The sequence below is a fragment of the Nomascus leucogenys genome, chromosome 3 (assembly GCF_006542625.1).
Source record: "Nomascus leucogenys isolate Asia chromosome 3, Asia_NLE_v1, whole genome shotgun sequence".
Taxonomy (NCBI): Eukaryota; Metazoa; Chordata; class Mammalia; order Primates; family Hylobatidae; genus Nomascus; species Nomascus leucogenys.
In genome coordinates, this window is record NC_044383.1 from 118,979,423 (window position 1) to 118,996,604 (window position 17,182).

At 39.9% G+C, this 17,182-nt stretch overlaps 1 pseudogene; it reads right to left on the bottom strand.

Moving 5' to 3' along the window:
* Window positions 1–14,995: 14,995 nt before the first annotated feature.
* On the bottom strand, window positions 14,996–16,118 carry LOC100582093 (annotated as a pseudogene).
* Between the last annotated feature and the right edge of the window lie 1,064 nt (window positions 16,119–17,182).

Genomic DNA, 17,182 nt, shown 5'->3' on the forward strand with positions numbered 1-17,182 from the left:
AATGGTGGGGCTGGTGTCACCCGATGGTGTGTGAGGGAGGATCAGAAATGGGCTAGCCAGAAGTTGATATGCTGTCAGGTTAAAGTGAAGTTAGGGAAGTGAAACCTAACTTTCATTTTCCCTAATCTTCCCCTTCCCTAGTTGTTCCCTCACCCTAGGAAAGGACCAACTATAAGACACCAAGTCCAAACAGAGCTAAGATATATTTCAGGTCCAGTCTAGGCACAGAAAACAATGGAAAATCTCTTAAGACTAAGATGGGTGCTGTCCAGGATTAAAGTTGGATGCTTCAAGCATTTCTTTAGGAAAATGAGGTAAATAAAGAGAACGGGGGCTATTCCCAAAGATTTACAACTTTGCTAACAATGTGGGAATCACTGGAGGTTTGGATGTAAAGGAAAAGAACGTGGCTTTCTGAGAGTAGTTGGAAGAATGTACGATGACTTCTAAATACTATCAATACTCCTGGTTCTAGTCCACTAGTAGTGCTTCTCCTTCCATGTCCCACTGCAACCCTGGAGATCTATCAGAGCATCATTCTGTGCACTGATTTCTGGACTTCTTTCTTGAGTTGGATGCCAAGATGCCAATTTTAATTAGAAGAATTTTAGTAAATAAATATTGTCAGATTTCCCCAAATATCCGAATACTTTTTTTTTTTTTTTTTTTGAGACTGAGTCTTGCCCCGTTGCCCAGTCTGGAGTGCAATGGTGCGATCTTGGCTCACTGCAACCTCCACCTCCCAGGTTCAAGCGATTCTCCTGCCTTAGCTTCCTGAGTAGCTGGGATTACAGGTGCGTGTCACCACACCTGGCTAATTTTTTGCATCTTTAGTAGAGACAAGGTTTCACCATGTTGGCCAGCCTGGTCTCGAACTCCTGACCTCATGATCTGCCTGCCTTGGCCTCCCAAAATGCTGAGATTACCGGCATGAGCCACTGTGTCTGATCAAATATCTGAATACTTGTTAAGGTAGCAAAGAGTCACTAAGACAAAGGACTTGAACCCATTGTAAGTTAAAGTGCACTCACCAAGTATCATGGCCCCTGAGCAGAACTGGACTGTGCTGTGCTGAGTGTGGGCAGCTCAACTACAAATCAATGCAGTGTATAATCAATGTCTTAAGGGATCGGTTCAAAAGATGAGTATTATGTGATTTCAGATCAGGGAGAGAACTACATGGACTTGAGTGATCAAGGGGCTTCTGTGGAAGAGGCATCACTAACGGGACCTTCTTCAGGGAGAGGAAATAGGTATTCAGAGAGATGCTTTTGTGTTCCCTGATGTCAGAGGAGAAGTTACATTAGGGAGAGGGTGAGGGACTTTGGCTTATGTTGAGAAGTCTCAGGGGCAGCTTTGAACAGATTTGTTTGGTGGAAGGCAGAAATAATATAAGAACTTTGAAAGTCAGTGTGAACTTTACACTGAGGGTAATAGTGAACTATTGATTTTAGGATTGACATATAAAGTATAGCATTTTGATTAAAGGAGGTGAAGGGTAGCGGAATATGCCACTCTCAAATATACAACTCGGCATAAGGATGATTTTGAACTAAAGACACTTGAAGAACAGAAGGTAGAAGAAGGGCGCACTGACCTCCCCTTTTCTTCCTAAAAGCAGGCAATAAATCTCTCATGTGAAAGATGCTCATTCTGGAGGTAAGAAACATTCTTATCACCAGAGATAGGGAGTCAAGACTGAGAGAATTCTGCACTCACAGATCTCGTTAAAGCAATTCTTATCTTCCTTTGGTCCTCTAATGCTCTAGTTTGGCTACACAAGCCTCCAAACTTCATGTAGAAATTTGATTTCCAATGTTGGAGGTGGGGCCTAATGGGAGGTGTTTGGGGTCATGGAGGTGGATCCCTCATGAGCAGATCAGTGCTGTCTCTGGGTTGGGGGATGGCTGTGGGGCAGGGAGGCAGTTCTCACTCTATTAGTTCCAGGGAGAACTGGTTGTTGAAAAAGCCTAGCACCTCCTCCTCCTCTCTCTCTGTCTCTCACTCTTGCTTCTGCTCTTTCATCATGGGATCTCTCCTCTGCTCACGTGGGCTCCCCTTCACCTTCCACCATGAGAACAAGCAGCCTGAAGCCCTCACTGGAAACAGATACTGATGCTATGCTTCTTGTATAGTGGTGAACCAAATACACCTCTTTTCTTTATAAATTACCCAGCCTCAGGTATTTCTTTATAGCATCACAAATGGACAAAGACATTCCATATATTTTAGTGACTTTTCTACAACTGCCTCTCTATGTCCAACCTAGTATACAAGCACTTAGGTTTTGCCACCTCTTTGGGTCTTCATTTTCCTGTATGCTTTTCTCCTGTTAATCTGTCTTATGTCGACTTAATTCTCAGGGCCCACCAGAAGCCCTAGGAGGGTAGAGGTAAAGTGTCGCCTCCCTTCTAGAGGGTTTTAGGAAGATTGCTTGTCTATCAGAGATGCAGTTTAGCCTGGAAAGTAGCAAAACTGGAGTTGGGGAGACGTTGGGGAGAACTGCAGGGGAGCTTGACAAGGCCTCACAAAGGTAAGAAGGCCAGAAGGAGGGAGTGCTGTGTTGCAGCAGTTATGGAAAGTTCATGATGGGGCCACATTTCAGAAGGATAAGGCTGTGTAAGTGACAATCACAGTGCTCCAACCCGAGAGAAGGAACTGACTATATTTTGGAGAAAGATGTCGAGTGTTTGAGTTTGTGCAGTGGATCTACATGACGCAGCTGGTGTTGAGACTGAGGCTGTGGGCTCTATCTGGCTCCCCTAACAGGCATTCTGGAGAGGTTTTTCCAAGAAATTAATTCCATGGACCATTGAGGCCTAGTGCCTCTCTGTTGATTCTAACCTTTCTGGCATGGTTTTACTGGCCAATGGTATGTATGTCAGTTTCATTTTTATCACTCTGGATAAAAATGTTTGGGGCAGGAAAGCAAATTCTACAGCTTGTACTTTTTAGGTTCATGGATTTCAGTGGCCTCAGATAGTTCCTATATATTCATTCCTGCAACATCCCAAGCTCCTTTTCCTAGAAGTCCTTTAAAAGATAGCTTCATGGCCGGGTGCCTTTAGTCCCAGCTACTCGGGAGGCTGAGGCAGGAGAATGGCGTGAACCTTGGAGGTGGAGCTTGCAGTGAACCAAGATCACGCCACTGCACTCCAGCCGGCGCGACAGTGTGAGACTCTATCTCAAAAAAATAAATAAATAAAAATAAAAGATAGCTTCAGAATTCTAGGAGATAGTCCAAGAAGTCGGTCAGCCTCCTATTCCTCTACTCCTCTTGATCCTACACTGGATTAGTATGATCTCATTCACTCTCCAAATATTTACTGACCACCTATTAAGTACTAGGTTTTACCCTCACGAAGATCACAGTGAAGTGGAGAAGTCAAACATCTGGACTGGCAATTCAAATGCAGCCTCAGACATACCATGCTAGGTGCAGTGTAGGATAGGCTTCCGGAGCCAGGCTGCATTTTAACTCTAATGCACACACTGGCTGTGTGACCTTGGGCAAGTTACTTAACACGTCTGTGCCAGTTTTGCCCTCGGTAAAATGAAAATAATAATAGCAGGATTATCTTGAAAGTTAATAGAGGTGATGCAGGAAAGAAGTGCTAAATAAAAATCAGTCAGTATATTCCAGCTCAGAGAAAGGGCATGGTGGACTGAAACACGGCATAGGAGCAGCTGACTATTGTTAGTGCATGCTAGTACATATTGGAGATCAACAGCCAGAGTCCATTTTGATTGGTTATGGCATCTGTCCCAATTGGTCCATTTTGATTGGTTGGTGACTGTACTGTATGGGTTAATATTTTTTATGTCATCTCAGAGTTTAAGTCAGTGGTCCTGAAACATCACATGTGCCTCAGTATAAATGGAATGCTTGCTAAAAAGTGCAATTCTTGGGCCCCAGCCCCAGAGATTATGATTCAGTTAATGTGGAGCGGGCCCAAAAGTATTTTAAACATGCACTGATTGCAAGCCTGCTTTCCTACAAGCTCTGATTTAGAGGGACAGAGGAGGTTATCTGGAAGAAGTAACATTTAACCAAGACCTGGAATTCTAACAGCTTTAGGCAAGGAGGTGGGGAGAGCAGGATGGAGTAGGGGATTATTATTCTCAAAGGGCACAGCATGGGCAAGAATGGTTGGAGTACTAAGTCGAGGGTGGATGGCAGCAAAAGATAGAAAAACCCAATTATAAGGCATTGTAAAACAGTAGGTTTTTATTTTGCCTTCAGTGTTATGAATGGGAACTCACTTAACGTGTTTTACGAATGGGGTGGCGGGATCATACTTATGTACTAGAAGATCTCTGGTTTTGTGCAAAAGGATGAGGGCAAACAAGCCAGGGGCAGGAGGCTGCCTGTGAGCTCCCTGGTGAGAACTGCTAGCTTGGTGGCCTGTCACCAATCCTTACTATTGCCCTTGGCACTTTTCCCCACTCTTTCCCTCCTTCATGACGTCTGGCCCTCTCTGGACCTGGTCAGCCACTCAGGCCAACTGTCTTCCTTCATGGCTGGTGTGTGAACTCCCTGCTCCAGCTTCTGACATGATGGTCATAGTGACTGTGCTCTGGTTTCAGTACTTGGTCACACTGGCACCTAATGATGCAGAGGAAGCTGGTGGGTGACTAGAATGTAACTAGAGGAAGGCAAGGCCCTGTCTGTCTTATTCATCTTCCTGGAGCTACAAATGTGTAGCAGTAGTGTCTAGGGGAGTAGTATAGAGTAAGCACTCAGTACATATCTGCTAAAGAATGAGGGCTCTGTTTCCAGCAGTGGGCCTACGGTAGATATCAGAGGGCAATTCCAACTTCTGTGGATAGTTTGGAGTGACTGTAATTTGACTCACCTTGTCATCATCGATGAGGGGTCCTTTTTATTCATCCTTTTGATCATACTTCCTCTCGCGTTTCCACCTTATTCTTTGCATTATTTTTTAACAGGAAAAGGGGATTGAACATTTTTTCAAGTGTCAGTCAATCTCAAAATACTGTATTTTAGCTATACAAGCTATCCTGCTGTGCATCTTTGGCTTATTTGGAGTTACTTTGCCAAAGCAGAGAAGGTACAAATCCTAGAAACCTGTTTCTCACTAAACTCACTTCATAAACCCATCTAGAGTCATTTTCCACAATGAGATTGAAAAAGAAAGAAGAAGAACAGGCAGTAATCAATTGTAGCACTTACTAGTTTACCCCTCAAATCTCAACCTTCTGCCAGCACCTAGAAGCAGGATCCCAGGAGGACAAGAAATAGAGAAAGGGGTTAAATGAGCTCCTAAAATGGTCATAATTTTCTGAAGGCCATGTTTTAAAACCCCGGGATTAGTCTCCGGAAAACCATTTATTCAATTATTAAAACAAAGTTAAGGATAAGGCTCTTTCCCCCACCAAGCTGACTGGATATTTGTCAAAACTGAGTTGTACCCATTGATAATAGGGATCAGGAAGGACTTGCTATAAAGTGCAAAGTGTGTATTTAATTCTTGCTGCAAGAAAAATATAACTTACTGGTAAACTGTGCAGAATTTGAAACAAAGTGCCCTTTTTACTTTTGTAGGAATGTCATGCTAACCAAATGTGTCCGCATGGTTTCAATTAAGCAGAGGAATGTTAAATGTAAAGCTAAATTGATGAAAATAACCAAATTTTCTGACAAACCAATAAATTGGAGCCTAGAAATCATTGCCCATACTGTATGGCAGCCAGAGAAACATTGCTAGATCATCAATTTTTACTTAATTTTTGAGTTAGTTTATACTTGAAAAAAGAAAAGGAATGCTAGGAAAGTAATTTAAATTATTCCCAGCTATAAACAGAGAATATGCACATTGGACGTAGACCTTATTCTTCCCTGTACGCAACTGAACTGATTGTTTATTCTTTTAGCAATTTCCTCACTGAAATTTTTGAAAACGTAAGACAGAGTTTTCAGGGAACTCTTATGTCAACATTTTGGCAAATGACCTGGCAACATGCTAGTCATTGGACCGCTTTTCTGAACTCCTCAGAACTACTCCATGGCAATCTGTATTCTTTGAAAGGGATGTTTTAATTTTCCTTCCCTCAAATTTTTATTCCTTCAAGTTGCTGTCACGTTGAGATGACAATATACTAGAAAAATTATGAGTTTGGAGAAGAAAATTCTAAATTTCTTCCTGAAAACAGAGGGTAAAATTACATAGTCAGAAATATGACTCTCTGCACATTTCTGCTTATGTCAGACATTTCCATTTCTAATACAGAAATTTCCCTCTGAATTGGTCTTTTTATTTTGTGAGAGATGGCTGGAAATAAACCTTTGAAATCAAAGAAAGGGGAAGCTAAGGCCGTCATCTTTACGATTGTGAAATGCATACCCTTTGCTGAAAGGTCAGTCAGAAACCCAGGCTCACACATCCTGATCTCCACTGCCCTCCAGATACAGAAGTTTCCCGTTATCCTCTCGCTAAGAAAGTAGAACTGCTTCCAAATGTAAGATAGTGTCTCTCAGTTTCTATGGCTCTATCCCAAGCTCAAAGTGTGTCAGAAGGACCCTGTATCCTGTTTGGGCCAAATTTTAGTCCAGGCAAGGGCCTATTTCAAAACCTATTAATGCTGTCATCTTTTTTCTAACAACACTGGGGAACAATCAGTTTTTCAAATTAGTTGGTCACTCAACACTTTTGTCTGGTGACCACTCAAAAAACATTATTTTTTGCAAAATTGTTTGTGGGCACTTCCATGAAACTGCTCCTTTTTAAATTAAAGTTTCATGCTCTGGCTTTTATTAAGGTTTCAAACCTTTTCTCAATGTTTGATCAAATTTACCTGAAATTTAAATCAGAGTTAATTACATATATTACATATTTCCAAGGACTTACATTTTAAATTTTTATTACTTATTTAAATGGCACTCAGAGAAAAAAATGAAATAATCTCATCTGAGGGCAGGCAACATGGTTTTCCCTCAGTTTGCCTTTGCATCTAGTTGTTCCTAATGGTGTTGACTTCATATAAATGCTCAATTACTATTGCTGCTATAGTTCCCATTAACTGCTGTATTTAAGATGAGTGGTAGTGGCCTCTTGATCAATCAAGTATTTAAAGCATCTTATCCTTTAAGCTTTCATGTTATCCACACATTTAATTTGCTTAAAACCTCTTAGGTATTCATTCAAATCACAGATAAAAAAGTTGAACATCTGCGTTTTGAGATGAGCTGCTGGTTATCTCCCTCCAGGTTCAGTTGATCTGCAGATATGTATTGGGTATTTAGGCCCTTTGCTCAGGCCAGGGTTGCAAAGATAATACTACATGATCTCTGTCTTCCAATAACTCTCAATAGAGATGATAGTAAAGCATTGATTAATAAATATGTTATCAGCCAGCTATGAATTCATTTAATGTGGTATTCCCCAGATCGCAGTCCTCATTCCTTCCATATAAGTGTCTGCTATCCATATATAAGGCAATAGGATAAGTCTTAGAAAAAGATTATGCTTTGTGATATTTATTTCATCTACAAATTTATTTTTAAAGACTTTATCAAGAGTTTTGCTGTAATCAAGGCCCACTACGCCTACTGATTTAGGATAGTTTCAGCCTGGTACAGACAGGCATAGTTTGTAGGGAACAAGGTTAACTCTCAAGTTCAGCATGATAACTGAAGCCTTCTGATACTCTGATTTCTTAGTTAGGCATTCCTCTGACTTTTACCGTCCTCTCTTCTGGGTTTGATCCCATTTTTCTAATAACTTCTTTGTATTCATATTTCTCATCCATCTTTTCCTTAGTCTTTCAGAACTCCCTGCCCTCTGACTATATCCAACACTGCCCAGTTTTCACATTGGTGTTTAGCTTTTGGTCAATTTGTTGTTCATTCAAACATTAGAACTTTCAAAAACATGTAAAGATAGCTAATAAACATATTAGGCATGATATTTGTAAGTCATGATACATTAATCACTCTCATTACATACATTTTCTCTAAATATATCTGATACAACTTTTGTTTCTGGACAAAAGATATTAAGTCATATGTAATAGGGGGTAAGAAATATGACTCTTTATACTGTACTCCAGCCTATGGCTCAAAGACTGATCAATACAAAGTTATCATGAGGATGGTAGGGCAGCGTATTTCAAAGTGAGGTTTCAAGGAAGTCTTTATGGACCATCCCACACTCAGGAAACACTGTTAGGCCCACTTCATCTGATTTGCCCTTCAAGAGCTGCCTAGAGTACTAAGGAACCTTACCATTACAACAGAGACGTAGATGGGGTCTAGAAGGTCTTCCACTTGACCGATGGTCAACCATGTTATAATCCTTTCATTACAATTCTGTTGTTGTTTTGGTAGACAAAGAATAACATTCAGATTCAAAAATCATTTATTATTAAGGGCCTATTGTGTGTAGGCATAGGCACTTTCACAATAAATTGCTATTCTTTAATTTAACAAATATGTATCTCGAGAACCTATTATGTGCCAGGTTTGGTACTATATGGAAGATTTGATATTTGGTCTAAAATCTTGGGAAAAATTCATCAAATATAAAATATGAAAGTGAAAGCCTCTCAGAAAGTTATTTGTGGTTTGTTTGTTTGTTTGTTTGTTTTTTTTTTTTTTGGAGGGATGGAGTTTCACTCTTGTCTCCCAGGCTGGAGTGTAATGGTGCAATCTCTGCTCACTAAAACCTCTGACTCCTGGGTTCAAGCGATTCTCCTGCCTCAGCCTCCCGAGTAGCTGGGATCACAGGTGCCTGCCACTACACCCAGCTAATATTTTTGTACTTTGGGTAGAGATGAGGTTTCACCATGTTGGCCAGGCTGGTCTTGAACTCCTGACCGGAAGTGATCCACCTGCCTCGGCATCCCAAAGTTCTGGGATTACAGGCGTGAGCCACTGCACCCGGCCTCCAGAATCTATAAATGCTATACAACAGCAAAACAGAATGAAAGAGTTTTAAAATAGGAATATTGTTGATATTTTTATGTGATTTTTCAAGCACAAAGCGGAATGAAGCAAAAACTACTTATGGGGGAAAATATACACATTTTACCTTTATACTTTTTAAATTTTTATTTTGTTCCTGCTTGAGCATTAACAACAACATATGGTGAATATAAGTTTGCAGTATATATAATGCTTTTGTATTTTTCATGAATTTTAATGTAAATACTCATATTCAAACCGAATGGATTAGATGAATCCAATTCATATATGCACAACTCACATAACTTTGGTTCCTAGGAAAGTTGCGTAACCTACTTTTTGGTAGATTCCTTTATCTTCATTCAGAAGTGCTGGCTTTTCAGTGTTGGCTAAGTTCTAAGAAGAGATTAGAAAGGAATAGGCTGAGAACTCAGAAAACCTTGTTCCTACTTCTAATTTAGACTGTGACATTAGCTGTGTTCCATTGCTTCCCCATATTTAGCATTGGTAAAATGTCTATTGAATAGCAATTTTAAGAGATACATTAAAAATCATTTCAATTTTAAGGGCTTTAATAATAATAAAGGTATAAAAACAATAACAACATAGATAATAGTAGCTAGCATTTATAAGGCCAAGTATTTTATTTTATTTTTTTATTTTAGTTTAATTTAGTTTAGAGATGGAGTCTCACTCTGTCACCCAGTCTGGAGTGCAATGTCACACGATCTTGGCTCACTGTAACCTTTGCATCCCGGACTCAAGCAATCCTCCCACCTCAGCCTCCTGAGTAGCTGGGATTACAGGCACGCACCATCATGCCTGGCTAATTTTTTATATTTTTAGTAGAGGCGGGGCTTCAACATGTTGGGCAGGCTGGTTTCAAACTCCTGACCTCAAGTGATCCACCTGCCTCGGCCTCCCAAAGTGTTGGGATTATAGGCGTGAGCCACTGCGCCCAGCAGGCCAAGTATTTTAAAACATGCTCTTGTAATTCTTACACCTCTCTGTGCTGTAGGCTGTGGTATTATCTCCACTTTGTGGCTGAGGAAACGAAAGTTTCAAGAGATTAACTATCTTTCCCAGATCTGAATGCTCTTAATGCCTGTGTTATGGAGGCTCTTTTGGATTTTTTTCTCATTAGTTCGTATTTGTCTTAAATGAATAATGCAATAATAATAGCTATATCTATAAATCCAAAGCTAGTGCTCATCACCATTTTTTGAAAGATTTTATGTAAAAGTATGTGTTTGTGTGTATAATATCGCTATATAAATTCTTTCCTAAATACAGTGTATAAAGTCTGATGTTATATGTAAAGATAATAAGAAAATACTAAATCTGAATTGGAGACTTAAGATAATATTGTTTACTTATTAGTAACATCATGGGAACGTTTGAAAATAATATAGTAGAAAGTTAAACAAATGGGAGTGGGGTGTTACAGGGTGTTACAATGGAATAGCAGTCCTTGAGATTTAGTGAGACACCAGTAGGATTCTAGGGACAGCATTTTAGAAAACCCTTTGTCTATGGTGACTTCTTTTTCCCTTGGGGCTGTAACAAAGGACATTTTGTTAATAGAGCAATTTACATTAAATCCCTTCCTTAGCCCAAGAAAACCTGGACTTTTACTTCCAGGTTATATTTCTCTCATTCTTCCAAGACCAAGGTTTGAAAAAAGCTCAAAAAGCAGGATTCAATAAATACATGAGCTTGCTAGGAATATTTAGACACTTGGTCTTGTGACTGTGGAAAATCATTCACTCTAGCAGAACCCAAAGGGCTTTTATTTCCAGTTATGGGAAATACAATCTGGGTGAGATGGAGAACGTTCTTTAAAGGGTGATGTTTGTGGGTCACTTCAAAGTTACGCTTGCTTACCTAGGGCTCTCTCCTTGAAGAAACTTTGTTAACGTCAGCATCCATGTTTCCGTTTTTAATTTAGAAGGCGTATTTCTCCTCCCCACTCACCCCCGCTTCCTGTTTTCTAGTAGCTTTGCAGATTTGAAATGCCTCTCAGGACACAGTGTAGGGGCCAAGGACATGGTGCCAAACAGTCAGCCATGATTTAGAACAATCGAGGCCCCCTGGATGTATTTTTCTACTTTACCAGCAGTTTGATAACTAAGGACTATAAACTTTGAATACTGAGTCCAAGTCCCTGTAGACTGTTCTGTTCACAATTCAACTCCTACACTGTTTTATAGAGAACAACACTGGCTCTTGCCTTTTTAAAAAAAAGGTAATTTCTGGTTCTTCAGGCATACTGAAACATGATATTTTCCAAATGTTTAGAAACTATGATACAGGAGAAGACCAAGTTGACAGTATTCTTATGCATAATATTTTTAGGGTTGCCTTTCCCTATATATTACTTATGGTAGCAGATAATCAGCTCAGATAAGTTATTTGAATATATAGATCCATTTTAGAAGGATCTATTTGGAAGGATCCATTTGGGAGGACTGCTTGAGCCCAGGAGTTCGAGACCAGCCTGGGCAACGTGATGAGACACTGTATTTACAAAAATACAGAAAAATTAACCAGGTGTGGTGACATGTGCCTGTAGTCCCAGCTATTCGAGAGCCTGAGGTAGGAGAATCACTTGAGCCTAGGGAAGCCAAGGCTGCAGTGGGCCGAGATTGCATCACTGCTCTGCAGCCATTCTGGGTGACGGAGTGAGACTGTATATCAAAAAAAAAAATAGATTATATATATACACATATATGTGTGTATATATATACACACACACATATATATACATACACACACACACATATATATATATAGACACTTGTTTTACTAAGTGAGATGCTTCCCTGAGCCTTCCTTTGTGTACAGGGACAGTGGACACAGCTGAATTTCTCCTGGATGCAGATGCCCATTTCAGGAGAGACATCTAATGATGCTTTACAGTTTTCAAAGTGCTTTCACATGGTTCATTTCATTTGATCCTTCTACAAATACCCTGAATCAGCATGGCAGAGGTTCTCCCAACTTTAGGGATGTGCAATTTAGGCTTAGAGATGAAAGGATTTGCCTAAATTTACACGATAAGGAAATAACCAAATCAGATTGGAACACAGCCACAGTGCTTCTCAAAACTCACCTGGAAATCTTGTTAAAATGCAGACTCCCATTCAGTACGTCAATGGTGTGGCCACAGATTCTGTATTTCTTATACTTTGCCATGTGATGCTGACATACCTGGTTCCTGCTAGGCAATAGTTTAGCCGAAATTCTAGACCATAACACCTTATATAAATACAAATTGGTTGAATATGTATGGGAAATTTATTTCTCAAAAACCATCTTCAAAGTTGTCCCTTGAGTAAACGCAAGACTCATGACCCTACTAGATGTGTCTCTATGGTTTTGTGGCTGTGCTGTTCATACTCTTTCACTCAAATCTGTCATTGCGTTGGTCAGGGAAACCCCCATTCTATGCTTTGTATTCAATTCTTTTTCACTTCACACTGTTACTCACATCTGCCTACCTGTCCCCAGTCCTTAATTAGCCCATCTCTTCCTTCCAATTTTGTTGCATCTAATTTTCAGGATTTAAAGAAAATTTTTTACTAAAAATTTTCCCCAATTGAATCAAACTATCCCAGTCCATATCTCAGGGCCTCAATCAGTGTACATATGGAAATATTACATGTATCAACTTTTTTGTAGTCTATCGTGTATTCTATGTAAGCCACACGTTTGTATAGATAACACTTACTATGAGGAAAGAATAGATTTTTAACCGTAATCCTCTTGTGGATAAATTTCTTCTAGGTAGAGAAGTAGGTCAAGATTATATCTTAATTAGGCAGAATGAGTAAGGAGTACCATGTTGCAGATAACCATGGGAGGTAATGGTTTGTACCATGGCTTCTGGAACCACACACACACTTGATTTGAACACCAGAATTTACAATCTATATGAGCTAAGCAATTTATCTAAACTTCTCTATACAAAGGGAATACTCAAGGGAGTTCTTATTTCTTCATATTAAATGTTCAGTAAATCTTAGAACAACATTTTCTGTTTTGCAGAGAACAGTTAACACAGGCTTGCGGTTGTAAAAATACAGCATGACAAATTGCACTTTACCATCAATTTCATAACGTTGTACACAAGGATAAGGTGCTGAGTGAATAGATTCATTATTAATTGATAAATATACACCTTTGAAAGCTAGAGAATATGATCCCGAAGTCTTTGCTTTATAAAGCTATAAGATTTGTTTTCCAATTAAAAAATAAGATTATTATCTATATTTACAAAGCACCAAATAGAACTCTTCTGCTTTCAAAATGGGTATTTAAAAAAAAATTTTGGAAGATTCTTATTAACAAAACTCAAAACAAAATAATCTGTGACCTTTGTAATTATCGAGTTTTATTTTCTGTAAGGTGTGAAATATCAAACTAGGTAACTCTTATTGACTGTAATTAATATATACAACATTTTTTAAAGTATTAATAATTCTGAAGCTTGTGTCTATGTCTGAAATCTAGAGAGAGTTTGAATGCAGATCCAAAATCTCAGGTTTTTTTTCCCATAGCTTTGCCTCTATTGTAACTTCTGTCATTGACAAATCCTTGTGTCTTAAATTTGTTTGGTTGCTCAAGGCTTGGTTCCCTAAGTTTAAGCTGTTAACCTGCTGAGGGAAGTCAGGGTGTGAGGCAAGTATAGGACAAGCTTATGGGGTTTGTGTGTGAATTTTGGTCGTGAGGAAGATGTTGAATATGGATAGTTCCAAGGGAGGGAGATGCTAAAGGAAAACAATAATAGGAAAGAATACATTATGTATATTAAGGAAATTAAAGAGCTTGGCTTTAGTAAACTGCCCATAGGATAGAATGGAGAAAGATAAATACAGTGGTGGAACAAGTAAGGATCAATTGGTAAACTCCCACGTGGTGGTGGGATTTGAATGTCCTGCCAAAGGTTTGCACTTTGCTTCAAGTCTTGCTAATTAGAGAAATCACATGATGAAATATGTTTTAGTGATATTATCCAGGCATTTGGGTGTGCAAGAATGGCTTGGGTCCAGGGGAGATTGAAAGCAGGAACTCATTTAGAAGTCAGCTCAATCGATGCACTGTGAGGTGAGAAGCGGTATCCTAGACAAGTAGCTGTGGCAATAAAGAGGGCAGGATAAGAGAGGAAAAACAATTGCATTAAAATAATCAGAGCATTCCATTTTGTCTGTTTGCATTTGAGGAAATAGAAGAATGGGAGAAATCTACCCTAACTAGAGGATGCAAGCCCAATGAACCAGCAGAACCATGTCACAAATGGCAAGGCCAAGAGATGATTTGTTTGGTTTTAGATATGTTGATTTGAGATAATTCCAGAATCTTTAAATTGAGATGCTTTGCTGTCAATTGACTATCTGTCACCTAAGAGGGTCAAGAAGTAAAATGGAGACGAAGCATACAGAAGAGGTGCTTGAACTGTACAACCAAGTAAATTTTCTAATGAGATAAATTGAAAAGGAGAAGATACAGGGAGCTAAGGATGGAATCGTGGAAAGCAGTAAAGAACTGGAGACAGGAGGAGGAATTGTCAGTGAGGTAGGAGATGGATCAGACAGAAGGCAAAGTGGAAGGGTCTCTGTTTTAATAAAAAAATTGTGTATACTTGTAAGTATTCAGAATGACAACAAAAGAGCTGCGACTATTTTTTTTGCAATTAAAGTGATATTCAGTTAACAGAACAATAATTATTTTGCATAAGTTGTATCAGAGACAACCGAAAATGTAAAAAACTACCATCCCCATATATAACAAATTTGTGCTGTGCACCAATAAGAACCTGCTTTAAATTTCATGCCAATTTACAACCTCCATACTGTACCAGGCAAGGTTAGTGGCTATTGAGAATACCACCAAGACAGGGCTATTTAAAGACACAGTGGGTTAGTGTGTTAATTATACAAAAAAAGACAGTGTATAGTTTAAAAACAAATCTTACATAGGCTTAAATTTCAGTTTTTTTCTTTAAAATAAATGAGTTGTGTACAAGGGGGTTAAATGTTTTATAGACAAGAAAAAAACTATGCTAGAACCAACTTATTCATCACCATCATCTTCTTCTTCATCTTCATCCCCTTCATCTTCCTCATCTTCCTCCTCTTCCTTTTTCTTGCCTTTCTCAGCCTTGGCAACTCCCTCTTTAACTGCATCAGGTTTTCCTTTAGCTTGGTGTGGAGCAATATCCTTTTCATATTTTTCCTTCAGGTTCACAGCCTTCTTTTCCTAAGGATGCTTGTCATCTGCAGCTGTGTCATTCCACAGCTCTCCCACCTTCTTCACAACACCACCAATGGATAGGCCAGGATGGATGTTCTCCTTTGATTTTTTAGTGATACTTAGAACACAACAAGAAAAAGGCCAAAGGAGGCCTCTTGTGTGCACTGGGATCCTTGAACTTCTTTTTTGTCTCCCCTTTAGGAGGGATACAGGTTTTCATTTCTCTTTCATAACAGGCCTTGTCCGCCTCTGCCATATCTTCACATTTTTCTTTCTCTTTAGCAGACATGGTCTTCCACCTCTCTGAGCACGTCTTAGAAAATTCTGAGAAATTGACCGAAGCATCTTCGTGCTGCTTCTTGTGCTCCTCCCGACAAGTTTGCACAAGAATGCCATGAAGACATTTTGCCTCTCAGCTTCTTAGGATCTCCTCTGCCCATGTTTCGTTATTTTTCCTCAGCAAGGCACAGAGTCACCCTGTGCCAGTCCAGCTTTCACTTGCCCCAGTGCTGTCTCTATGGAGCTCAGTGTACTGCAATGACGGTGAGAGTGAGAGCCAAGCACAGCCTCCCTGGAAGAGTTTATTGAATGATGAATAATTAATAGTACACCATGCAGCAGAGAACTAGGGGACAGCTTCCCAGGGAAGACTGTGTCCTCTTTAAATTTACAACTTGCCTCTCAATATTTATGCACACACTGCTACATGATGTAAACATTGGTGTAAGCATTGAAATATTTATCATGGAATACATTTAGATAAATAGCGATAAAAATAAAACAAGATTACTCATTTTTGATTAAACTTATGTGAGAAAATAGGTACAGTCTTTTTAGCAAATTGCAAAGAAATTGATTTCTATAGCAGTAGTATAAGGATAATTCCTTCCTTCCTTCCTTCCTTCCTTCCTTCCTTCCTTCCTTCCTTCCTTCCTTCCTTCCTTCCTTCCTTCCTTCCTTGCTTTCTTTCTCTCTCTTTCTTTCTTCTTTCTTTATGAGGGTCTTCCTCTGTTGCCCAGGCTGGAGTGCATCGGCATGATCTCCGCTCACTGCAGCCTCCCTGCCTCAGGCTGCCGTGATTCTCCTGCCTCGACCTGCCGAATACCTGGGATTGCAGGCGCACACCACCACGCCTGGCTGGTTTTTGTCTTTTTGGTGCAGACGGGGTTTCGCCGTGTTGGCCAGGCTGGTTTCCAACTCCTGACCTCGAGTGATCTGCCCGCCTCCGCCGGCCTCCCGAAGTACTGGGATTACAGACGGAGTCTCGCTCACTCAATGCTCAATGTTGCCCAGGCTGGAGTGCAGTGGCGTGATCTCGCCTCACTACAACCTCCACCTCCCAGCCGCCTGCCTTGGCCTCCCAAAGTGCTAAGATTACAGCCTCTGCCCGGCCGCCACCCCGTCTAGGAAGTGAGGAACATTTCTGCCTGGCTGCCCATCGTCTGGGAAGTGAGGAGCGCCTCCGCCCGGCCACTGAGTCTGGGAAGTGAGGAGCGCCTCTGCCTGGCCGCTGTGCAACCTTCCAAGTGTGAAGTGACAGCCTTCGTTGTAGAATCAATGAAGACACTGGCACTGATTATATAACACCTTGGCAGCTATCTCAAGTCATTGATAGTGGAGGTATTGGAATTATAGAAGAAAGCAAACACACAAATTTGACTAAAGGCGATTTTGTGACTTCTTTCTATTGGCCCTGGCAAACCAAGGTTATTCTGGATGGAAATAGCCTTGAAAAGGTGATATATATATGAACGTATCTGATTTTTTTCCCCGTATAATTCTTACTTTGTGCATTTGATATTCAGTTGTGTTTGTAATCACGGAAAAATAAAAGCATATATTTTCAAAAAAAAGATAATAATAAAAATTATGTAATATACTGAGCTACTGTAATCACAAAAGCATGTATACTATGATGTGAATGAACTACCCACACTTCTAATATCAGCCTCCTCACTAGAAGTGGATAAGATTGAGCTCATCCACTCTCCTTCTGCAAGAATAGAT